This window comes from Callorhinus ursinus, unplaced genomic scaffold, assembly GCF_003265705.2.
Source record: "Callorhinus ursinus isolate GAN/ISIS: 27379988/994484 unplaced genomic scaffold, GSC_fseal_2.0 scaffold3, whole genome shotgun sequence".
Classification (NCBI taxonomy): domain Eukaryota; kingdom Metazoa; phylum Chordata; class Mammalia; order Carnivora; family Otariidae; genus Callorhinus; species Callorhinus ursinus.
This window is the reverse complement of record NW_027397065.1, coordinates 7,905,604-7,930,937: the sequence shown is the minus strand read 5'-3', so window position 1 is coordinate 7,930,937 and position 25,334 is coordinate 7,905,604. Positions and strand designations below refer to the sequence as shown.

The 25,334-nt window shown below is 37.2% G+C and overlaps 1 long non-coding RNA gene across 2 annotated transcripts in view; it reads left to right on the top strand.

Moving 5' to 3' along the window:
* LOC141371347 (uncharacterized) overlaps nucleotides 1–25,334 on the top strand; it is a 95,645-nt gene that overhangs the window by 17,388 nt on the left and 52,923 nt on the right. The window contains exons 1-2 of one of the 2 annotated variants that reach the window (XR_012376242.1): nucleotides 3,072–3,163; nucleotides 4,925–5,036. This is a non-coding gene — a long non-coding RNA (uncharacterized lncRNA). Of the gene's footprint in view, nucleotides 1–3,071; nucleotides 3,164–4,924; nucleotides 5,037–25,334 lie in introns of those variants that run through there. The other variant, XR_012376244.1, reaches the window with a different exon arrangement.

Sequence of the window (25,334 nt, the reverse complement as noted above, 5' to 3'; positions counted from 1 at the left end):
TCACTCCGTATCAGCTTATAAAAATCTTCCTTATTCCTTTTATATAGCAGCATAATTCTGTTTGTGGATGTAGCTTGGTTTATTCATCACCATACTATTTAGGGGAATTTAGGTTGTTTCTAATATTTCAGAATTATAAATAATGCTGCAATGAATAACCCTGTACATTTGTATTTCTCTATTGTTGCAAGTGTATCTTCAGAGTAAATTCCTAGAAGTGAAATAGCTGGGTCAAAACGTAAATGCATATATAGTTTTGTTAGATATTGTCAAATTCCCCTCCAAAAGGGTTTACCAGTAATGTATGAAAGTGCATGCCTTTCCACAGCCTCACAACAAAATGCCTTCTCATACTTCAAAATTTTTATTAACCTGTTTTGTGCAAACTTGAATTTTAATTCTCTTAATTTTACTGTTGATTTGGAACTAACACTTTGAGAATTACTCTTCATTTTTTAAGATCTATCAGATGATTATTTTGAGATCCTTTCATTTTATCATTTTTTTTCTATAAGGTTTAGTCCATCCATTCAATGACTTCCTATTGAAAAAAATATCTTGTGTGGCCTCTATTTCCCAGACAATATGCTAAGACACAATTCTTGCCCTCAGTTGCTTACTGACAGAGAAGAACAGGTTAGCAAATAAATGGACAATTACGAGATAGACACAGCTCTGCATGGATAACACCTTCCAGTGAGGGAAGAGAAAGCCAGATATATTCTGAAATTATAAGTAATTTAATGCAATTGCCATATAGAATTCATGTATGTACTCCTAGATGTGGTGAAATGAGAGAGAAATATAGTTCAAGAGGCATGTTGAGAAGTTTAGATGTCATCTAGAGGACAAAGAAGACTTACTAAAAAGTTTTAAGCAGAATAGAGATATGATCAGGATTTTTATTATGGCCATGACAATGAGGGGTTTCCAAAGAACTTGAGGTTTATCCTGAAGTGTTAAACTATATTGTATACATAGAGGTAGGTATGTTAGGTCATGTAAAAGAAAGGAATAACCCCTAAGGCAAGAATTGACTGTGACCTTATAGAAGGCAATAACTTCTTTAAGAAAAAATGGATTAATTTGAATGGGGTCTGCAATGAACCAAGCAAGGTAAAGGGAGGTGTTATCTGAGAGGACGCCTTTGCCTGCTTTGGTGGTTTAAAGTGGGTCTTTTATTCAAAAAAGGAGCTGTTCTTGGTGTCTGGGGTTTTCCAGTAGAATTTGAGTAACACTAGTCATTATAGGTATTGAAAACCAAGACCATCTATACCTGGAACAGCTTATGGCTTACATTAACATGACTTTACTATTCAGATGCTTCATTAAGATGACGTTATTATTCGGTCTTTTCATCAACCTGATTTTACTGTTTCAGAAAGTTATTGCTTGGGAAGATCAAGTTGCTAATAATTTTATTGTTCATTTCAGAAAGTTCCTGAAGATCCCCCCTCTTTTTTTTTTTAAAGATTTATTTATTTTTAGAGAGCGAGAGAGAATGTGCACGCTACCGGGGGGTGGGGGGGTGGGGGGGAGGTGCAGAGGGAGAGGGAGAGAGAATCTCCAGCAGACCTTGCCCTGAGCTCAGAGCCCAAAGCGGTTCTCAATATCATGACTCTGAGGTCACGACCTGAGCAGAAACCAAGAGTCGGACCCCAGGGATGCCTGGGTGGCTCAGTCCTTAAGCGTCTGCCTTCGTCTCGGGTTGTGATCCCAGGGTCCCGGGGTCGAGCCCCGCATCGGGCTCCTTGCTCCGCAGGAAGCCTGCTTCTCCCTCTCTCACTCCCCTCCCCCGCCCCCGCTTGTGTTCCCTCTCTTGCTGTGTCTCTGACAAATTAAAAAAAAAAAAGAGTCGGACGCCCGACTGAACCACCCAGGTGCCCCCTGAAAATCTTTTAAAACTGATATTAGACTCCTCAAACTAAAGCAACATCAAACAGCTGTTTATTTTTCAAGAATTGCTTTGAAACCCTTTATTTTTGAAAACCTTCTCCCTTCCATGTCTACCAATCCTAAACTACTGGATCACAGATTTGCCTAATCATAATCAAGCCCCTTTTCTCACACCAAAAGATCCATCTTAAACCAAACTTCCCAAATCTTAAACATATCTGATTTTTGCTTTTCCTCTTCCGAAACACCACCAAGATTCTTGTCAAAGTAGTGGCCTCACTTACTGTGGGAAGCAATAAACTCAAGTTTACTTTATGAACAGGTTATTTTGGTGGTGTTTTCAGGGAATGAAGTACACGCAGGATTCATTTCTTATTCCATCTACAAATGATGTTTTTGCATAAATGGTGACCAGTAGTTTGGAACCGTGGGCCTAAATTAACAGTCCAAGAATATCTGAGTTAACTTTCTAATTCTAATTTTTTGTATTTCTTTCAACCTGGCACATGCCATTTACAGTCAGAGCAACATCAAGGAATGTCATCATGCCTCACTCATAATTATTGTTTTTCAAATTAGTGAATTTGGAAATGTATAATAGGTTCAGGAGAAAATGAGTGACCTATGTATCCTAGCCAATCGGCCTATATCAACCAAGAAAGACTTTTGAGGGCGCCTGGGTGGCTCAGTTGGTTAAGCAACTGCCTTCGGCTCAGGTCATGATCCTGGAGTCCCGGGATCGAGTCCTGCATTGGGCTCCCTGCTCAGCAGGGAGTCTGCTTCTCCCTCTGACCCTCTTCCCTCTCATGCTCTCTAGCTCTCATTCTCTCTCTCAAATAAATAAATAAAATCTTTAAAAAAAAAAAAAGAAAGACTTTTGAGAAAAGAGCTGTATAGATTTTATGTAAATTTGGTATTTATGAGTACCAAACTTTTAGCACTGACATCTGCCTGAGAAGAAACTTCATTTAACAGCAGCAGCAGAAATGAAGTTCACTGTGAACTAGTTTTGGATACCATATGCTTTAACATGCCGAAGAAGAGGGGAGAAGAGGCCTTTTTAAAAACAGGTTTCTCTTGCTCTCACGGTCTATGATGTTGCATGACAACATTGTGACATCATAACTTGGGCTATTTTATTTGCTGTTGCACCACTCCAGCCCCGAGGCGTGCAACAGCACCTCGGGGGTGTGCAGTGCTTTCCCTTCATAGAACTTCAGGCACTTCACAGGCATTTTCTTTCTAAACCTCACAACATCTCTCAAAGGTATTGCCAAACTGGAGGCAAATTTCACAGTTTAATCATGTGGAACACATTGGTAAATATAGATGTGCCTTTTAGAAAGTTGCTTCAAAGTGTATTTTGCAGCTCACGCGACGTTTCTCAGGGTGTAAACCAGTGGTGTAATGTAAAGCTTTTGGCCCTCCCCCACGGGAGCTGGGAGGAGAGGGGTTTGGCAGCGCATAGTGGTGCTGGAGGATCCTGCGGAACAGGCAGGCGGACTGTTTGGTTGCACGTCCTGCCCTTTTCTTCCTGTCTTGCCCACACAGGGGTGCCTCTTTTTGCTCCATCTCGTTCTTTTCTTTGCAGCATCAGAAAAGAAAACTGAGTTCTAAAGTTTAACTTGTAATTAAGAGTTTGGTTAGATTTTCAAGGCACAACACAAAAGTCCATTTAATTCACAAGGCCTGTTGATTATAATCCTGGCAAATTTTCTTTTTCTTTCTCTCTTTCTTTCTTTCTTTCTTTCTTTCTTTCTTTCTTTCTTTCTTTCTTTCTTTCTTTCTTTCTTTCTTTCTTTCTTTTTCTTTCTTTCCTCTTTCTCTCTCTCTCTCTCTCTCTCTCTCTCTCTCTCTCTCTCTCCCTCCCTCCCTCCCTCCCTCCCTTCCTCCCTCCTCCTTCATATATGTACTGCTGAAGTAAGCACTATAATCCTGGCAATCTAACCAGTACTTATAACGTAGTTTTATGGGAAAAGGAGTTCTTATGAAATGGAAATGTGGCAACATTGCAGACATATCTGTTTCTTGCTTTAATCTCTTCAAATCCAATATGAAGAGGAATGGGCTTTTTCTCAGAATATTTCTGCCTCCCAAACCACACCCTTTTCCTTCCCTCACCCTCACACCTCCTGATCCCTTAGAAAAGATCCCTTCGTGTGAAGCAGAGACCTGGACGTGAATCCTAGTTGTGTCCCGTAATAACTGTATAAACCCTGAGTTGTTAAACCTCCCTGAGCCTGTTTCCCCATTTGTAATTTTTACATACCACTAACTCACAGGAATGTTGCAAAGATTAAATAAAATAATATGTATGGAAGAGCTGAAGAGATGAAGAGCTGAAAATAATATATGGAAAAATGTGGCCAGTGAGAAACATCTTCGACCATCTGGTTTTCTGGGGATGATTTGCTCCACCCTTTTGGGTATCATCCAAGCCAGGGCATCTTCAAGAGTGGAAAAGGGAGATTCAGGACAACAACACACATAAACTGGGACTGTCCCAAGCAAACCAGGATGTGTGATCAATCTCTATAGAGAGAATTTTCAGATGGCAAGTGCCTGTGCCTAATTGCACACATTATTGGGGATGGCGATGCCTGCATTCTATGAATGAGAATATCATTTATTGCCCACATACAAGCTGAACTTCTACCACTTCTCTCTTATTTTCAAACTCTTTGTATAGCTTGTATTTCCCCAAATGTGCTACATGGACAAAAGGTGGCACGTGAGACTATTTCAAGTGGTATACAGCAAGCATTATTTTTTTTTAAACTGTCAAGTCGGATCTATAATTTTGGAAGTACAATTTTTTAAATAAGTCTGTTTAGACCAACATTTGAATTGATTTAAAGAAAATGATTAAGTAAATCAAACTAAAATGAGATTATAGTTATAGGAAGGTTGACCTGGAATGACTAACAGGTGGGAGGCCCTGCTTGTTTGGATGCAGCCAGTAGAATGAAAGAACAAACTACTCAGTATTTGGATAAACAGTATTATAATATACCACCTTTCATTTCAGGACAAGTGCTTTGTAAGAGTTGGAGTTAAGATAAATACCCAGTTGTAACCCAGATGAGGAGAACAGAAATGGAGCAATTGCAGTTGAAGATTAGCTTTGGATACATTTTCTGGTAAGTCTTCGGCTTCCCCACCATTTTTACACATTATTAATGTAAACTATGTATGAAGAACTGACAACACTTGGCAAAATTTAATACATACACTGATTAAACTTTGTAGGGACATTTTACTCATATTTGCTTTTTGGGAGACATGATTTAGGATGGAAACTTAGTTCGTCTTGTCTTGAGAATTTCCTCGAGCTGTTTGGATAGCTCATTTAATTCCCTGGTAATCAAAAGGGTCTTTCTGATTTCTGGTCCCAGTCCTTTCTACTTTAAGTGCAGTCTCCAAAGAAACAGAAACATTGGGAAGGTGTTGCCATTCTATCTCTCAATATTTGTTACAGAGACCACTGATAGCAGGGGCCTTTCTAATCCTCACCTTTGTTTCTTCTCTGTTTTCTTTTTGTTTGTGATTTCTCTCATCAGGAATGAATGCTTCTTATTCTTTCTGTTTGTTTGCTTAAAATAGAGACAATTTAGATAACATACCAAGACACTTGAGTATGAATGATTAGCAGTCAGCCCTTAGCAATTATACTTTTGCTAAAACACATCAAAATATTTGATAGATGGTCATTCACAGATATCAGTGTGCACTTGAGCTTAGGGTTTATAAAGGTTTACAAGTATTTATGTATGATTTTGTGTGTATTTTCAGAGTTTTTTTTTTTTCTTGTGGAACTTTGAAAAATGAAGAGAATTAAGTTGTTTCTAAAAAGCCAAAGCAGCCTGCCATCTCTTTTTCTTTTCTGGGCTACAGTCCAATTTGCACAGCAGTTGCAAAGAAAAAGCAAACGCATCACTAGATTCAGCGAGAAATATTGTAACAGTATGTAATCTCTGTCAAGATAAAATTGCTTTGTGATTTACATTACAATAAATCCTGACCTTTAAGTGCTGCAGACTAAGCTAATCTGTGAAGTACTTTATTCCAACACTGAATCAGCGAGTGAAGCTCAACCAAATTGACTGTATTTGTCCCACCGTGGTGTGGTTAAAGAGCCTATATATATCGAAGCAGATTACAGAGCATTGTTCTATGTGTACTATAATAAGTAGAATAATTGAAATATTCAATCTGTTTCATCATTGTGAAATAATAGAATTATTTTAACCTCCCTTCTGTTTGCCTATTATGGGAATTACAAGTAGCTTCATTTAAATATCATTAGGGCCTGATTTAGATCGATGAGAACAAGGAAATTCAGAATTAAGGCTAAAATACCACATGACATTTCAACCTTAATTCACTTCTTATGGCTGTTAATTATTTTCTTTTTCTTTCTCTTTTTTTGGTAAAATAGTTAAGACATTGTGTTGAATTTATTAGTACTAGCTTTGAATTTTTTGCTTTTTGACTCCCCAAGTCAAGTGCTAGGTTTATCAATCATTGGAGAATAGAATTTTCTCAGACATATTATGAATTTTAAAAATAAGTTGAAATTTACCAACTTTGGGAGATTTTTAGCCATATTTCTTTAAGTATCTTTCTCTCCTCTATACTCTTGGCTTTCCTCTAGATTTTGATCACACACATATTAGACAACTTTATATTATCTCGGAAGTCAGTGGTAGGTACCCCACCGCCACCCCCCCCAAGTTTTTCAACTTCTGTCCCTTCAACTGAGCAAGACCACAGGGCTCAGCTTAGGTTTCCTTCTCTTATCCGGTAACAGGAAACTGCCTTTGGGGAGTAAGTTGGAACAACATTAGAACTCACAGTTTCCCTTTTCTTGGGGGCCACATTCCTGTGCTGCCTGTTGTTCAATGTCTGAAAACACTTCTTTCCTATATTTTTGTTATATTTTCTCATTGTGTAAGATGGGAAACTCCTGTTACTCTATCATGGCCAGAAGCAGATGTCTCACATAACTAGAGTTTACAAGGTTGTTTAAGACTTTTATTTAACTGTTCATCAGTTCTTGAGACCTCAAAGTAAGTGATAAGAAGGTATTTAAAACAAATTCTGGACACAGTAAACTGTCACATTGTCAATGCTCATATCTTTCCACAATGCAATATAATGATTGCAAAGGACATAGGACATCATAATCACTTTAGCAACCTAAAATTAGAATTTTTTAAATTTCTTTCCAAGGTATATACAAGAAAGCAGTGCTAGAGTGCTTCTTTCTAACAAAAGTCATCTTCCTACTAAAATGGAACTTCCTAATAAGATAGTGCTAGAGGCCTCTTTCATTGTTTCTTACGGTTTACTGTTACTGTGCTCGATTTTAAAGTTACATTGAGTTAAGGGGAGCAGTCTTCATTTTAGTAAGACAAACTTTTTCGTTATTTTGTGTTTTTTTATTTTAAATTTTTATAATAAATTTATAGGGTGCCTTGAGGGCAGCCCAATTTGCATCATAGGGGGCCACCTAAGAAACTCACCTGGGACAGACCACTCTGTTCTGCCTTGGAGCACTATTGTCTAGAACCAGAATTGTTCACGAGATACCCCACATTATAAATAGAGACACCCTCGGGGCACCATATCAATGTATACTGGAGGGTCTTCTCATGCATTTTTGAGAGGAAAATAGTTTTGATATCAGCAAGATGAGAGCAAGTATTCCTGATGCTAAAAGGATACCTGAGCACTTACCTGAAACATTAGTATTTTTAAAGGTGAATTTCATAGTTCCAAACAATTTTAAAATTAAAATATAGTGATTTTCTAGAATCATTTGCTTTAGTGTCAGAAGAGTACAAAACTAATAGTTTGAAGGAAAGATTATATAAAAAATATTGATACATTGATATAGATAATGTTATCCCTCCCCTCCACACACACAGTCTTTCAGGCTGCTATTTATTTTCTTAGCAATTAAAAAAAAAAAAAACTGCCAACGAATACACTGGTATAACCTGATGATTTACCAATATTCAGATTTCCTGTGACCTACTCTACAGACTAGACTATATGAATCTTCTGTGATATCAATTAAATCAACATCTACCTCTAAAACAACAATTTTATTTTTGTTAAGAAAAAGCCTTAATCTTGACCTGCAACACTTTCCAGTAATTTGGGGGTTTTGCTGTCCTTAGGTCTGTCAAGACAGCCCTCTGCCTTCTCACACAGAAATGCCGACTTCACACTGATTGTGTAGTTGTTGTTGTTTTGTTACCAACTATTTGATTTGAGGGTTCAGTAGAATATCTTATTACCTATTTTGTTTTAGATGTTGGTCTGCAAGTTTTTGGTTTTGTTGTCATAACCATTTTTATGACAGAATTTGGGGTGATTTAAAACTACCCCACTGTCATCACCCACCACCATCTTCCCAGAATTTCCCTCTACCTTGACTTCTTAAGCTTTTGTTTCTTCACCTGTTAAAGAGAATGAAATGATCTCCTAATATCCCTTCCAACTCTGAGATCTGTGACTGTATAAGATAACCCTGTTTGGACCTGAAATTGTGGAAGAAGGAGTACATGATGTATTGCCTCACTCTCATGTTTTCAGACCCCGCATGTCTAAGATTAAGTTGCTATGTGTTATATTTTGTCCTCTGAGTCAACACTTGTCCTTACATCCATCCATGTATCTATCCATCCATCCTAACAACAAGCACTGAGCCTCTGCTATGTACTAGTTTTGTTTCTCCAGGTACTTACCAGGTTTGCTGGTGCTATTGGAAGCTATAAATAGCTACGCTATAAATGTCATTTCTCAGATATATGATCACGTAAGCAGACTTGATTGTTACTTGGAGGTGAAATGTGAGTGTTACGGATTTTGTTGTTGTTGTTGTCTGGTGAGGGTAAGGGGAAAGATAAACTATTCCAGCATTTTAACATAGAGGATTTCTTGCCTGCCACCACAATCTGGACCACTTAGCATGATCAAATCGGGGCTTGAAGTTTCTCTAGGATTTAGTAATCAAAGGAAGAAAGCCAATTGACCTCACCATTTGGTTAGTAGCCAGCGTCTATGATTTTGGATGAATTGAAAAATCTAGGCCTATGGCAGTTCATATTATTAGTTTATAGGCATGTGACAATTTAGTGTTATCAAATAGCCTTATGTAGGCATCTGCTTACTCTGCTCTGCTCTGAGGCAGGACAGTCCTGCTGAATAGTTATCAGGAGAGACTCTAGCAAATGGGGGCAGAAGATATACTCAGGGAATATACAAGAGCATAATTTCAGGCAATGCTTTATTCCTCCAGAAGAATCCTGAGCTCAGCAAATGTAGATTACTTACCTTTTACCACATTCCCTGAGGTCGTACAATTTACATAATAAATATTTGTGGAATACCTACTATACACCAGTCATTTTACTAGGTTCTTTCTTTATCTTTTATCTTAATGTAATTTTTATCATAATCTTTTTCTTTTTTTAATTTTTTAAAAGATTTTATTCATTTATTTTAAAGGGAGATAGAGAGTGTGAGCAGGGGGAAGGGCAGAGGGAGAGGGAGAGAGAATCACAAGCAGACTCACGCTGAGTGTGGAGCCCAACCTGGGGTTTGATCTCATGACCCTGAAATCATGACCTGAGTGGAAATCAAGAGTCAGACACACTTGACCCCAATATTTTCTTTTTAAAGTAATACTTGCAGGGACACCTGGGTGGCTCAGTTGGTTAAACATCTGCCTTTGGCTTGGTCATGATCTCAGGGTCCTGGGATCGAGCTTCCCATCAGGTTCCCTGTTCAGCAGGGAGTCTTCTTCTCCCTCCCGCTCCCCCTACTTGTGCTCTCTCTCTGTCAAATAAATAAATAATATCTTTAAAAAACTATGTTTTATTTAAGTCAACATTTGTTTACATTGTTATGATCATATAAAATAGTGTGCATAGTGAACCATAGTGAAACATATATTATACTATATTTCATTTTCTTTCTGATATAACATGTTTTCTCTGAAATAAAAAATTTCCTTTTCTGTTTTAAATTTTCTATGCAAATATCACTAATTCATCACCAATTCTCTGACAGAACTGAAATTCTAATACTTTGGGTGTACACTGTATTCACTATATGTTAGAGATCTCTCTTCTAGAGATCTCTGTTCTGCTCAAATACATACTGGTTGCTATATAGATAGATTATTATTAGATATATCTATATGTCTGCTATATAGAGATTGTTATTATTATAGATAGATTATTGGATCTATCTATATTTATAGATAGATTTCCACTTATATGCCTATTACACCTTTTTATTGGGCCCCACTTAACTCTAATGCTTTTTCTGACTTTTCTGCTCTTTTATTCTCTTTATGTTTCAGTTGGATTGTTTTTTTTCTTAACAAATTATTTCCTAATTCATTAATCCTTTCTTTTGTTTGTCTAATCTGTTGTTATACCCATGTACTGATTTCTTAATCTGAGTTATTTAATTTTTTAATTCTAAATTTTCATTGGATTCTTTCTTTTTTTTTTAAAGATTTTATTTATTTATTTGAGAGAGAGAGAATGAGAGCTAGAGAGCACGAGAGGGAAGAGGGTCAGAGGGAGAAGCAGACTCCCTGCCGAGCAGGGAGCCCGATGCAGGACTCGATCCTGGACTCCAGGATCATGACCTGAGCCAAAGGCAGTCGCTTAACGAACTGAGCCACCCAGGCGCACTCATTGGATTCTTTCTAACATAGTCAGTTCTGATGAAATTCTTCATCTTGCCATTTATTTTCTTGAATGTTATTATAGCTATTCTGAAGTCCATGTTGATAACTGTAATACCTAGACTACCTGTGGGTCTGTTTCTGTTTTCTTTTTTTTCCCCTTTGTTTTTAGTCATTTTTGTCTTCCTTGCATGCCTGGTGATTTTTGACTTAATACTGTACATTGTAAATTAAAACTTATAGAGGTTCTGGATGATTTTCATCTTTTTCCATAGAGAATTTTCTCTTCTTTAAGCAGGCAGTTAGAGGAGGGATAAATCACCTTGGGGTACATTTGCAGGTAGTCTATTTCCAGTTTGTTCTTGCTCCTAAAGGATTTCCTTTTGGGGATCTTGGTTGAAAATCTGGAAGTGTTTATCAAGACCTCTTATCCTTGGTGGGCTTTGAACTCCAATTTTTGTCTTCTTGACACTGTGGTCAGTTAAAGGTTTTTCTTCATTTTTAGCTTTTAACTGCAGATTTCTGCTTGGTTTCTTAGCTTCTGATCCTGCAAAATTAAAGAATCTGCAAATACCTTGAGGGAAAAAAGTTCCAAGGAATGTCAAGTTTGCTTCCTCCTGTGGTCCCCTTTTCTTTAGGATATTGGGTCCTCAAATTTTGGAAGCCTGGGTATCCCTGAACTTTAATTTGAGTCTCCCAAAACCATTGAAACTGACAAATTCTAGACCAACCCTTTTTGTTCAGTTTCAAAATCCCAAAATCTCTGTGATCTTGGCTCTTCAAATCCTGGCTGCCTTAGTTGTTTTCAATGCCTTAAAAGAACTGTTTTGGGGTACCAGGGTGACTGAGTTGGTTAAGTGTCTTACTCTTTATTTTGGCTCAGGTCGTGATCTCAGAGTTGTGAGATTGAGCCCTGCATTGGGCTCTGCACTCAGTGGGAAGTCTGCTTGAGATTCTCTCTCTCCCTCTCCCTCTGCTCCCTGCCCTGCTCCGTCCCTCCCTCCCTCATAAATAAATAAATAAATAAATAAATCTTTGTTAAAAAAAAAGAACTGTTTTCACCCAGATTTTAATTTGGAAATCCTGACTTTCAGGATTTGAAATTTTTTTCACATTAATTCTGTAATAATTTATCTCTTTCCAGTTTAGTTTTTTTCTTTCAGCAATTCCTGATATTTTGATATTGAATCTTTTTGATGGATCCCTTAATGTTTAACTTCTTTTCTCTCACATTTCTATTTCTATATCTTTCTCCTTGGGCCAATTCAGAGAATCTTTAATCTTATGTCTTGGGGTACGGAGTAGGTATGGTTGCCTCTGTTCTGAGAGCCAAATAGAGGATGGGATTGAGGGAAAAAGTTATTGCTAATGTAAACTTCCATTCAATGCCCCTCTTTTCAACTTGATACCTTTCCTATTCCTTCAGCTGTAACTTGTCCCTGGATTCAAAACTTCCCTAGTTTGTCCTCTCCATAGAGTAAACTTCAGTTTTCAGAACAAATGGATGAGAGAGATTTGTCTATAATTTTGTTTGCAGTCCCACTGTACACCCAGCTTCCGAAATACTTGGTGCTGCTAGTTTTTGAGGCTTTCCAAGTTCTGTGGCACAATTAGATTGTAGACTTAGTTTTCAGCTTTCTCTGATATTTGAGACACTTACCTTTCATCCATTTGTTTTTCAGCTTCTAAAATTATCTTGTCATCTCTTCTCTCCTACATTCTTCTCTCTCATTTTTGTTGTCCTTACGAATTTAGACTTAAAATTACTAATACTACATTCTGGAGAAATTATTTTCTTTTTCTTTTTTAAAGATTTTATTTATTTATTTGTCAGAGAGAGAGAGAGAGAGCACAAGCAGGGAAGCTGCCGGCAGAGGGAGAAGCAGGCTTCCCGCTGAGCAAGGAACTCGATGTGGGACTCAATCCTAGGACCTTGGGATCATGACCTGAGCCAAAGGCAGATGCTTAACAGACTGAGCCACCCATGTGTCCCTGGAGAAATTATTTTCTAATTGAGACTTCTCTAAATCAAGATTATTCTCCCCAATAGATTATCTCCATTTTCTTGCATAGAGAATAAAATTTCTTATGTAACCATCATGTTATGTTTTTACCTAAAGCCCTAAAATTTCTGGGAAGTTTCTTATTTTGTTTTCTTTTGGGCTATTCCAGAATTCCCTTTTGCTTCCTCTCAATATATCTTTGACCGTGGCGACCCCTAGTAAAAATTTCCCTCTGTATTCACCGCATAATTAATGATTTACTTTTTTTTTAATTGGAAACAAGTAAGATCTTTTTCAGAAGACTATTTAAACATTTTGTAACAAATGTAACATATAATCTTGGAGAGTTTCTGTAAGAAACTCTGCCTAAACATGCCAGCTTCACTTTCATATTCTACTAAAGAATGGAGAAGGCCCTGCCTTTGGGGCAATTTCACATGAGGAAATGGGGTTCTGATGGGCTGCTATCACTTCTAAACATTTTTGTTCCATGCGAGTTATAAAGGAGCATATTTCCCTTTTGAAGTTGTCACCTACTTTCAGGCAAAACCTTTGTCTGCACTTCCTTCCCTATTTTCAAGAGGTAGGGCAGTTATATCTGCTAAACATTTGCAGGAAAAATGTCCAGATAATCAGAGAACTGAAACCAATGTGAAAGCATCTGGTGTTATATAATATTATTTGAATTGAGAATAAAATGGGTCTCAAACGATTTCACTGGTCTCTGTATCTCTTGGTACTCTGAAACCTCCACTTTATTGCCTGTTTTGAAAGAATCAAAATTACTTTCTTTTGTTAAATGCCTAACAGATTTTTTAACTTATTTTTAAAAAAATTTCTACTCCCTGGGAACTCTCTTTCCCTGTTAGCTCAGAAACAGTCACTTGCTTGATATCTCCTTTGAGTGATTTGTATATTCATTTTCTTCAAATTTGCACTTCATTTTTTTTTTTTTTGAGGTGATCCCTAAACTGTTCCATGATGTTTTTTTCTCTCCCAACTGGATTACAAGCTCTTATAGTTAACAAAGGAGTGCCACGCTGAGACATAAAAATATGCTCAGTAAATATGGTTCCCCTACATACAGGAAATATATGCTTGTGTTGTAATTCTGGAGTGTGTGTTCTTTAGTGAAGGAACTGATGACAGCTCTCCATTTCCACATGGGATCCTTTGCTAAGGGCAAAGAAACAACAGGTGGCTCTGACACAGGAGTCTTTTTAAACAAGGATAGTGATATTTAGGATATTCTCCTTGATATCCTACTGGCATACACAGACCAGAGGAAGATAAAAATTAAATAAGTAAAAGGAAACAGTTTTAAAGTAAAGTAGTAAAATTCTAGCTGAGTAAGTGATCAATTTGCAGTTAGAGGCAGATTGTAGGATTTTCCAAAATAAGTCAGCAAAGGGAAATCTAGAAACCACAAAAGAAAATATATCTGGATCTACTGTAAGTCATGGTGACCTCTTCTATAACAAGGGCAGTTTCCAACAGGCAGCTCTGGGTAGGAATTTAAAAACTAGTGTTAGAGCCAAGTAGAAAAAAATAAAAGCATAAGCAAGAACAGCTTAAAATGACTTTGTTTCAAAGCCTTTTAATGATAACAAAATAGTAGCAAAGAGGAATCAATCCCTGAAGGAAGAATGGTACAAGTAGGTATTAAAATTACAAATGTTAGAAAAAAAAATCACAAATTAATGATGCAGTTTCCCCCCAAGAGTAGCAGAAAAAGAGATTTAAATCATTTTGAGGAACTGACTCTTTCTGATGTTGAAATTACTTTTCTCTCTCTCTTTTTTTAACATTTTATTTAATTATTTGAGAGAGAGAGAGTGACAGAGATAGCGAGAGAGCACAAGCGGGGAGAAGAGGAAGAAGCAGGCTCCTTGTTGAGCAGGGAGCCCCATGCAGCCTCCATCCAAGGACCCTGGGATCATGACCTGAGCCAAAGGCAGATGCTTAACCTATTGAGCCACCCAAGTGCTTTTACTTTTCTCTTTTAATACATAACCCACGCAGAAATATAGGTTCTTGCTTCAAACTTGGGTTCTCTCTGCCTTGAATTGTGTCTGTCTTCCTTGTATCCTTTTATTTGGTCTTTTAGGAAGAAAGTTTGTATGACTCTGTGCTGACATGCATGTGAGGTCTTGCTGATATTTTAGCCCAGCCTGCAGGGTAAAACATCAAAGACTATAGGGAACATAGAAAAAATTGAGGAATAGTAGCTAGTAACTCAGATGATTAGAATAAGGGATGAGAGATATGGTAGAAGCAGATTGTTACCAGTAACTCTCACATAGCAGGGTCCAATACATATTTGAAGTAAAAATGACAAAAATAAATACTGTTATTGACATTGGACAAAATTGTTTCACACCAAAACAGATAATAAAAATAGCTACAATTTACCAAATGCTTTACACATGCCATACACTGTTCTAAATATTTTTGTCTTATTTAATTTGTAAAACACCTTTAGAAGCTAAATATTATCTTCATTGTACCACTGAGGAAACCAAGGCTCAGAGATATAAAGTGTCTAGCACAAGATCTCTTCCGCAGGAGTCATTGGAGCCAAGACTGGCTTCAAGTCCATTTAAATGTAGAGCTTGAACTCCCAGATATTGTGATGATTCCTCTTCCCGAACAAAATGGGTAAGGTCAGGATGTCCCCAGTTTTGTTTGTAAGATGAGCTAGGTTCCCATATAGCCTGGTATAGAGTTTTTGTTTTGTTTGAAACTAAAATTGCCTGGTAGACATCTTCATCTGGATGTTCTATAGGTGAGTCAACTACTAAAGGGCCTTAAATAGAACTCATTGTCTTCCGTGAAAGCTTCTTCCTCCTTATTATAGTTAATGGCACTATGCTACCCAGGAACCTGTGAAGAGTTCTGCTTTTGTGGCCTCCACAGCCAATTTAGTCACGAAGTCCTAGGCTTTCACCTTTACAATATCTGTGCAATCTGAACCCTCTTTCTATTCCACTGCTGATGCCTCTGTCAGGCCCTCATTTCTTTCTCTTGGATTATGTCAAGAAGATTTTGATTTGTTTTACTGTCTCCCATCATGGTCATTTCCAACTCAAACTCAGAAATGCAGCTGGAGTCATGGCTCCTGGTTAAAAACTGCTGCCCTAAAAAAAGAAATCTCTTTGTTCCCATGACTGCATTCATGATCTATATGCTGATAAATCACAAATTTATATCTCTAGGCCAAATTTTACTTCATGGCATCCATACTAATGTTTCCAGTTCAATAAACAATCCACCCAGTGCCTTTGACTTTCTCACTCTAATACTCAGCAGTTACAAGTTCTCACAGCTCTACTTCCTGAATAGCTTTCCTTCTTTCATTTCTCTCCAACCTAACTGGCACTATTATGGTCCAGTCTTACACTTCTGCAATAGCCTGAGTCACTGAAGCAGCCATGAGAATACCCTTCTAACTAGTTGCTCTGTACCCATAGTTTCCCACTTTTAATCCATTCTTTACACATTATATTTCATTAACTGCAATACATACATTTTTTTTTTACATTTGGACTTCTTTGAAATCAGGATAAGTCTTACAATTGGTTTTGTATATGTAGTTTAATTAGTAGCATTTGTTTTTTTAAATAAGTCATATATAAAATGATACATTATATATTCAGTGACATCTTAGAGTTGATGAAATATAATATTTCTGGATATGCTACTTTCTGGATATCCATCTTTCTGGATATGCTACTACCCTGTACAGGACCTTCTATGATTTCCCATTTTAGGATAAAATTAAACATTCTTCTTCTTTTTTTTTTTAAGATTTTATATTTTTATTTGACACACAGAGAGAGCATTCACAAGTAGGCAGAGTGGCAGGCAGAGGGAGAGGGAGAAACAGGCTTCCCCACTGAGCAGGGAGCCCGATGTGGGGCTCGATTCCAGGACCCTGAGATCATGACCTGAGCCGAAGGCAGACTCTTAACCGACTGAGCCACCCAGGCACCCCTTCTTCTTCTTCTTCTTCTTCTTCTTCTTCTTCTTCTTCTTCTTCTTTTTTTTTAAGTAGGCTCCACACCCAGTGCAGAAGCCAATGTGGGGCTTGAGCCCAGGACTCTGAGATCAAGACCTAAGCCAAAATCAGGAGTCAGATGCCTAACTTACTGAGCCACCCAAGTGCCCCCGAATTAAACATTCTTAACATTTCTATGAGGTCCTGCATGTCTGGCCCTTATTTACCTCTACAGAATCATTTTGTGCTGATCTTCTCTAGTTATCTATCCTTCAACCAAATATTATTTAGCAAATATTAATTGACTGACTACTATGTGCTAGGCACTAGAATGATATATCAATGAACCAAAAAAACAACATGGCCACTGCCCATATGGTGCTGACTGTGCTTTTGAAGACTCCTGGCTTATCCTGATTTGTCATGCTATTTCTTGCCTCAGAATCCTCAGTCCCTCTCTCAGGAAGGGCCCTTCCTCCTCCCCTTACTCTTTGTCTTTCTACCTTGCTAAGCCCTACCTCTTACTCATCCTTCATGGCTTATGTTACACAGCTCTGCCCCACAGCCATCCTGTTCAGTACTCTCATGGCTCCTGCACTTCTATTCATGGCTCTCACAGCACTTGCTTTCTTTAGATCTGTCTTCCCTTCTGGACTGTTAGGTGCATGAAGGCAACGACATCATTCATCTAACTCATGGCTTTCTCCCCAGCCCTTAGTCCAGTGCCTGGGTCATAATAAGGTCTCTTTAAATATTTATTGAATGAATAAGCAATGGAATTGGAAAGATGAATTCAATTTCAAACCATCCTAAGATACTCTGAATTTCTACCACTTGAATATGTTATTAAAACAAAACAACAACAAAAATAGAATCATCTACATGTGGGCTTACATGAGAACTTTTAGGCTGACAGGCAAGACAAGAAGAAAATATACTATCAGTTTCAATCTGAGAGGCATAGAAGTTGATATTAAATATCATAAATACTTTCTTCCTTAAAGTGCTATAATACTCTAGCCTCGTTATTTTCATTACACATGAATGTACTTAGAACATTTGTACAGTAGTTTTTGTGTCTTGACAGATTAGCTCATATTCTTCCTCTGCTAGTCTTAAAAGCTTTCTTATCTTTGGTCTACTCTTTGTATTAAAGATGAGCTGCCTTTTTGCATCAGGGATTAGCTCAGTGGATTATGCTTATGAGCTAGTTGTACCTTTAATTCCAAGTGGTGAATTAGCCTAACACTCTAGACATAGTCTGCTGTTTTGCAAACATGGGTCCAGTTATATTCCCAAGAAAGCAATTAAAAAAGAAGCTCACTAGTGTCATCTTACTTTTAAATATAGCATGTTTTCATTAGTGTTCAAAGCAATTTTTAACTGCTTATCTTTTCTTTGCTTTAGATATAAATTTTTCTTCAATTATATATATTCTGGTTCATTATGTATGTTTCTTATAATTGTCTCTACATTTATATTAGCATAATCTTCCTCAGTGTTACCAAAGAAAAATTTGAAAAAAAAATCTTACTTTTTTATAAGAAAAAATGTTCCACAATAAGTAGAGAAAGAACCACAACTTTAGGTTTTCTAGTTATTGAATTTTAGCTCTCCTATTTTTAGCAACATCTCCCAAATCCTTGGATGAAAAGGCTATAAAATGTAAAGTATTACCATAACCTATAGCAACAAACTACCTCAACATAGGTATAATCAAAAGGAAAATTCTTATAACCACATTCATATTCAAAGATCTTGTGATATAAGCCAACCCCTGTGGGGGTATTATTTTCAAACATAACAGGTTGACATCATATAATTACACACTGCTGGATATTGAAATATCAAAAAAGGAAAAAGTGCTTATAGTAGTATTCACAGCACACTATTATGAGTATTCACATTTATCCACACATCTTTAGAAAATTATTTCTAGTTATATATTATAGACTTTAGCAAAGATTTAGTGATTTATTTAATATCAATATTAGGTTTTGACATTAATGTCTTAGCAAGCATAGGGAGGTGTGGTCCTAAGACTGACTTCCACTCAATAAAGGGGCCCCAACGTGAACCTCTTCTCTATTGTTCTGCATTCAGTTTGTTAAATAGACATTTCATATATCTATGTGTAAGTAAATATTCAAAATCCCATTCAATTATTTTTATAATTTGTATTCCCACTTTACATAATTTTTCCCATTATTAACTTGTCCACTTTTGATGATAACATTGTTATTTTCTAAGATGAACTGATGTTTTTGGTCCCACTTTACTATCTACTTTTCCTTTATGCATACTGTAGACATGATGGGGATTTGTCCGCAGCATTTCTGATTTCTCAGATTTCTTTCTCACTCTCCTCAGTGCCACCTTCCTCCCATTTAATCTCTGGATTGTAACCACCTTGTACCTTTCTCCCTTTCATATGTCAGGTTTCTAATATTTCCAGTTCTCTTCACCTAACATGAGCTTTTTGGCCTGTGTGGTGCACTGTGAAATGTAGTCTCACAAATATTTAGGCTCCAAATACTGTCATTCTTGGAACTTTACCTAGTCTCTCTCTCAAGTTGGTCAGCTTGATAGTCTTATCCCTTCTTTCTACTCTGTTATGTAGGTACAATCTATTGGTTGCTTTTGGATTTCTCTCATATCTAGTCTTCTTTTCTAAAACACGATGCATATAATTGTAGGGTGTGTAATTTCATGTTTAATATTCTTAGCTATTTTTTTTTTCAAAAGTGACTTATAACGGAAGAGTAGGATTGGAGAAGAGAAGTGAGATAGAGAGCTAAAGCACGAGACTGAGACACAAATATAATATATTTGGAGGTAGTATTAATGCAACATACAAGAACAGTCACTACCTAAGAGTAAATACTAGTAAAGCAACAAACTAGTAATACAAATAGTAGTTTAGGGAATAGTGTATTTCCTTCCTCAGCAACAAAAATCAGCCAGTCAACCAACAATGTAATAACAGAATAGCCTGTCCCAATTAACAAACTCAGATTTAAGTGGCTACATGCTCAATAAAAGTGAACCAAGACACTTTCTGTGATTATAAGAGACCCAAAAGGGCTTTGGCCTTTACTAAGCTAGCTTCCATCACTGACTCTGTCCTCTGTCCTTACATCTCTTGCTCTTTCTTTCTATTGGTGCAAGGCAAGGATCTAGATGCTAAGATGCAAGATGAAAGTCTTTTAAATTATTCAACTCCCTACCCCTCACCCATGCAAGAGCTAAGTAATAACTACAATAGGTTTTCAGGAAACATTTATGGATAGAAATGACAACTTACAAAAGAACTTCAGTTAATCTAGTTTGTTTGCTCACTTTTAATAAATTATACCTAGAGAATCCATATTAGGGGCACCTTAAAACTTCTGTAGGTGTCATCTTGAGGTGTGCAACTAAGATCATTATCTTTCAACAGAAATAAAATTGAAAAATCTTGTTATCGCTATAAAATTAGACATAAGTATAAATAGGCATCAAATAAAAACCAAATGCAAATACTCTGGAGATAACAGTATTACTATTCTGCTTTATCTTCCATAAAATCTGCTCTTCACACCCTTTATGGCCTCTTTGGGGTGTTGCTGTTTATGAATAAAAATATTACTTTAAAAACAAAACAAATTTCTTTGCTCTAATTAGACAAAATGAAAGCCTTCTGTTACAATTTATATTATTAAGATTTTGACATTTTCTAATGGCATAAAACAAGTTTTATTTTTAACAAAGTCTTATATTGGAAAAGTGCTTTGAGGAGATTTCCAAGTTCTAGTGAAGCTTGAGTTTTTGTAATTATTTGATCCCCAAAATTATGGTGTAATAAAATAATTTTAGTAGTTCTTTTATCCATTTTAAATAGTAATTGACCTCTAGAATTATATGCACCCAGAGTAATGTTACTAGTGATTAAAATTTAAAGAGATAATAATTATTAAAAGCTTCATACATAATAGAAATCATCATTTCTGGGCAACAAAGTCTTTAGGGTAAAACAATCAAGTAGGATTTGCCTATATCAAAACTATTTGAAAGGATTCTTTAATCTGGATCTTTTTTTATGAACCCTACAAAATTGTTGAAAATGACTGAACTGTTTAACCGTATTTAAGAACAACAAACTATAAAGGACATAGAATGAGTTCTAATCCCCAAATTTAGTTCCTCTCATTAAGGAAGTGGTGATAGCTCTATACAATGTGGATAAAGGCATTTTCTCTGCTGTAAACCCAGATTTCTCTTTCTTCCATATTTTATAGTTTTTTAAAAATATATAAATATATATCTTATAGCATAAGATATATCTTTTTCTTGCATCAGGACCTTAATTAAAATTTTTGAAATATGCAATTATAGATGATCAAAATTTACTTTTAAGTCTTTTTTGGAAATTTTACTTTTTCCAAACTATTTCCTATTTAATTTTCTTTCTTTCTTTTTTTTTTTAAGATTTTGTTTTTGGGGCACCTGGGTGGCTCAGTCAGTTAAGCGACTGACTCTTAGTTTCGATGCTGGTCATGATCTGAGGGTCGTGAGATCAAGCCCCGTGACGACAGCTCCATGTTCAGCAGGGAGTCTGCTTGAGATTCTCTCTCCCTCTCCCTCTGCCCCTCCCACCTTCAAATAAATAAATAAATCTTTTTGAAAAAAGATTTTATTTTTAAGCAATCTCTACACCAAACACAGGGCTTGAACTCAGAGCCCTGAGATCAAAAGTCTCATGCTCTACCGACTGAGCCAACCGGGGGCCCCATCCTATTTAATTCTAAAAGGAGTGGCTATTTTATGCTGCAACTCTCTGTCTTGTTCTGTGCAAAGCATTCTGGGCCTGTGTTCATTCTGCAAATATTTATTAAGCACCTGGGATGAGTAGGCATTGAGCTAGATACTATGGACATAATAGTCAATTAGATACCATCCCAGTCCCCAGTCCTAGGGGTTCTTTTTTTTTTTTTTTAAAGATTTTATGTATTTATTTGACAGAGAGAGAGAGACAGCGAGAGAGGGAACCCAAGCAGGGGGAGCAGGAGAGGGAGAAGCAGGCTTCCCGCCAAGCAGGGAGCCCGATGTGGGGCTCGATCCCAGGACCCTGGGGCCATGACCTGAGCCGAAGGCAGACGCTCAACGACTGAGCCACCCAGGTGCCCCCAGTCCTAGGGGTTCTTACATGCTAGTGGAGAGTATGAATAAAGAAATAGGTAATTGCCATATAATAGAGAGCTGGGATTGGGGTAAATCGAGGATGCTATGGGAACATATAAGAAGGGCATTTAGTTTGGTCATCATGGGTCCAAAAGGGCTTCCCAGGAGAAGAGGCAGTGAAATTGAAACCTAACGAGTTGAGTAGGACTCAGCTAGATCAGGTAGAGAGGAAGAATGAAAAGACTTCCCTGATGAAATAGCAGGTACACTCTTAAACTGATGAGGTTTTCTTTACATAGATACATTTCGTACACCAGTCATAGGAATGTTGTTTTAAATTACTCCTAGCAGGGAAGAGTCACTATTTGCTTTGTGTGAGTGCTAAAACAGATACCTTCATATGGAGACATATGAAACCTTTTCACTGTTGACTACCCCCTAGTGACAGCAACTAGCTGCACTACTTACTTGCATACAATACAATGAATGCAAATTTACATGTTTGACTTTGCTTGTACCTACTGAACAGGTGTACTCATTAAGAAGCTGCACGAAATAAAAGAATATATATATATATTTTTAAACATTTTATTTACTTATTTGACAGAGAGAGACACAGCGATGGAGGGAACACGAACAGGGGAGTGGGAGAGGGAGAAGCAGGCTTCCCGCAGAGCAGGGAGCCCGATGTGGGGCTCGATCTCAGGACTTTGAGATGATGACCTGAGCCGAAGGCAGATGCTTGATGACTGAGCCACCCAGGCGCCCCGAAATAAAAGAATATTTAAAAGGAATAGTTACAATGTGTTTGGCTGCAAGTAAACAACAACAACAAAATCCACGCTAAACTGGTTAAACAGTTAATGAAATTTATCTTATACAATTGACCAGTCAGGAGTAAGACAGGCTTTTGTCATACAGTTGCTGGTGTCAAGTCATTGAGGATCCAGGTTCTTTCTGCCTGTATGTTCTGGCATACACGGCATGAGCTTCACCTTATTCCTGTTTCTTCCTTGTTACGATCAAGGCCATCAGAACTATATGATTTCTTGTTCACATTGAACAGGAGAGAGTGAGATCTGCCTCAGGTATGGAACCAAGTCATTCCCTTTAGTCTGGTGTAATTGAGGACATGTCCTACCCGGGCCCCAAAGCGGTTTTGAGAGTTAAACAATTTTTCATTTGCTCAGTGGGGAAGTACCCTTAAAGTGGGTGAGGAATCAGGATATCCTCCCCTGCGTCATGGAGAGGAGGCGTGGCTACCTAAGAATCATCTTTTCATTAGGGTGGAGGAAGGGAGAATGGATGTGGGATAGACAAACAACAGTGTGTTCAACCATGTTGTTTCCTGTACCTTCATATTTGTTTCATTCAAATTCGATCTCCTGGCCAGGGAAAAAAATACTTCTATATCTTTGGGGAAAAAAAGGTCATAATTCTAATGGATTCTAACTCTTTGAACCATGTGTAGTTTGGTAATTAGGGGGAGATGAAGTAAACGTTGAGTTGTGGAGACCACTGTTTTATCTTCCCTTTCCTTTGCTTCCTGAATTGTACTTTTGAATTTCTATATTGGTTTTTGTGGTCCACGTTTACCATAGAGTAGAAAGAAATTGCAGGCATTTATTTTGCTGTAAAAGTATTTTTAGATGTTTTGTGGGCTCTGTATCAATTACTGTATAACATAGAGTTAGGAAGGAATGTGCAAAATATATTTAGCAACCTTTGATAATATTTTAAGAGCATTTGATTCTGACACATGCTATATAATTTATAGAGATGCAGGTTACATCATTATAAGGTTACATATTGGGAAATCTAAAAAAAAAAAAAAAATCCTTAACAAAAATACCTTCTTGAAACACAGACTGAGGAATGTTCCCTCAAAGGAAAAATATGCAATGATTGCTCAGGTTTTTCTTTTTCATTTTTCTTAATTTTCTTTTTGAACTTCCTATGCAAATGTAGTTTTGTTTCTTCTCATCATGACAAATAGGTGCCTGAACCAGAAGAAATTTATGTCAGTTGAATGATTGACCCTTATTTTTTATTCAGGACGATTCTTTGCCTCTGGCTACACAGGGTGGAGTGATGTGCTTGCCAGAGGCTGCACAAACATAAACATATTCTCCTATGGAAGGGACAGAGTACAACTACATATGCAAACACAAAAGGTTTCTTTTTGCAAGTTTGTTCAGGGCAACCTTTGATGGACAGAAGGGAGCATAAAATGAATAGTTTAACTACAAGAAAAATAATGATTTCCACCTAATATTTGCAGAGTGACATATTTTTCAGAGTGCTTTTGTCTATGTTTTCTCACATGATGGAGTAGCTCTGTGATAAGAGAAGGATGGTAATATTATAACCATTTTACAGATTAGGAAATCAATATATATGAGGGTTAAATGAATTGCCCCTGATGGCAAGTGCAAGAATGAGTTTCAGAAATTCAAACTTTTTGGTTTTTCTTTCTCAGTGTGTGTGTGTGTGTGTGTGTGTGTGCGCGCGCGCGCGTGCCGTGCACGCGCTCTAGTAAAACATTTTACTCCCTCCCCCCCTTTTTTTAAAGAAAGGCAACAAAACAAAATACAAAGAAAACAAAAGAAAAAAGAGAGTGGAACAATGAGAAAACCTGCTATGTTAAACATTCATAATGATTATTTCTAGAGAGTACACATTTGCTGGATTGAGAACTCTTGCAAGGTAGCAACTGTGAATTTGTGGAAGTTGAATGACTCAAGATACTTTAAAAAATACCCTTTGGAGTACAGCATCTTCATTTTTGCTTTTCATTTTCCTATCAGGCAGAGGTCTTACATATGCAGGTTAGTGTCCCTCATGTGCATGTCTTACGCTTTCGCTGTGATCCTCTTATTCCGCCTCCTCCAAATCTAAACTCATTCCTCTTATGAGGCTGTTTGGACCTCAGATTATCTGTGAAGCTTCCACTCAAGGCCTGGAGACCATTAATGGGCCCTCTCACATTATAGAGAGTGTAATTGTTTAGGAAGATACATCAAGGGGAAGGATTATTGTTGGGTGTCTTTGAAATCATATATATCATACGCTGGTGACCCATTCCTGGGAATGCCCCCAGATACAATCTTAAGAAGTTGGTGATTGACACATAGTTGGCCCTCAATAAACAGCTATAGATAACTATCGAATTTGCTGCTGGAGTGACTGTGTTGTGTGATTTCATGCTTTCTGAATACAAAATAGATTTTTGACTAAGGTATGCTTTTTGACAGCTGCTGATAACATCTGAGAGACAATTTAATTCTAGTCTGCAACTAGAGCAGCAGGAAAAAAAGTCAACAGGCTACATCACTACTCCTGCTTATTTAATGAATATCAATAAATATGGATGAAACACCTGAAGGAGCACACAAATTCATAGTTAGCAAATTTGCCAAGTATGCAGACAATGGGTGTACTGTATGATTATGTTTGTTGAAAATAAAAAAGAGAGACACATAAATAGGGCTAGTGAGAACGAAGACTCAGTGGCAGCATCGCATAATGCTCTGAAAGTACCTTTCATCTTGCGTAGTTTAAAGCACTG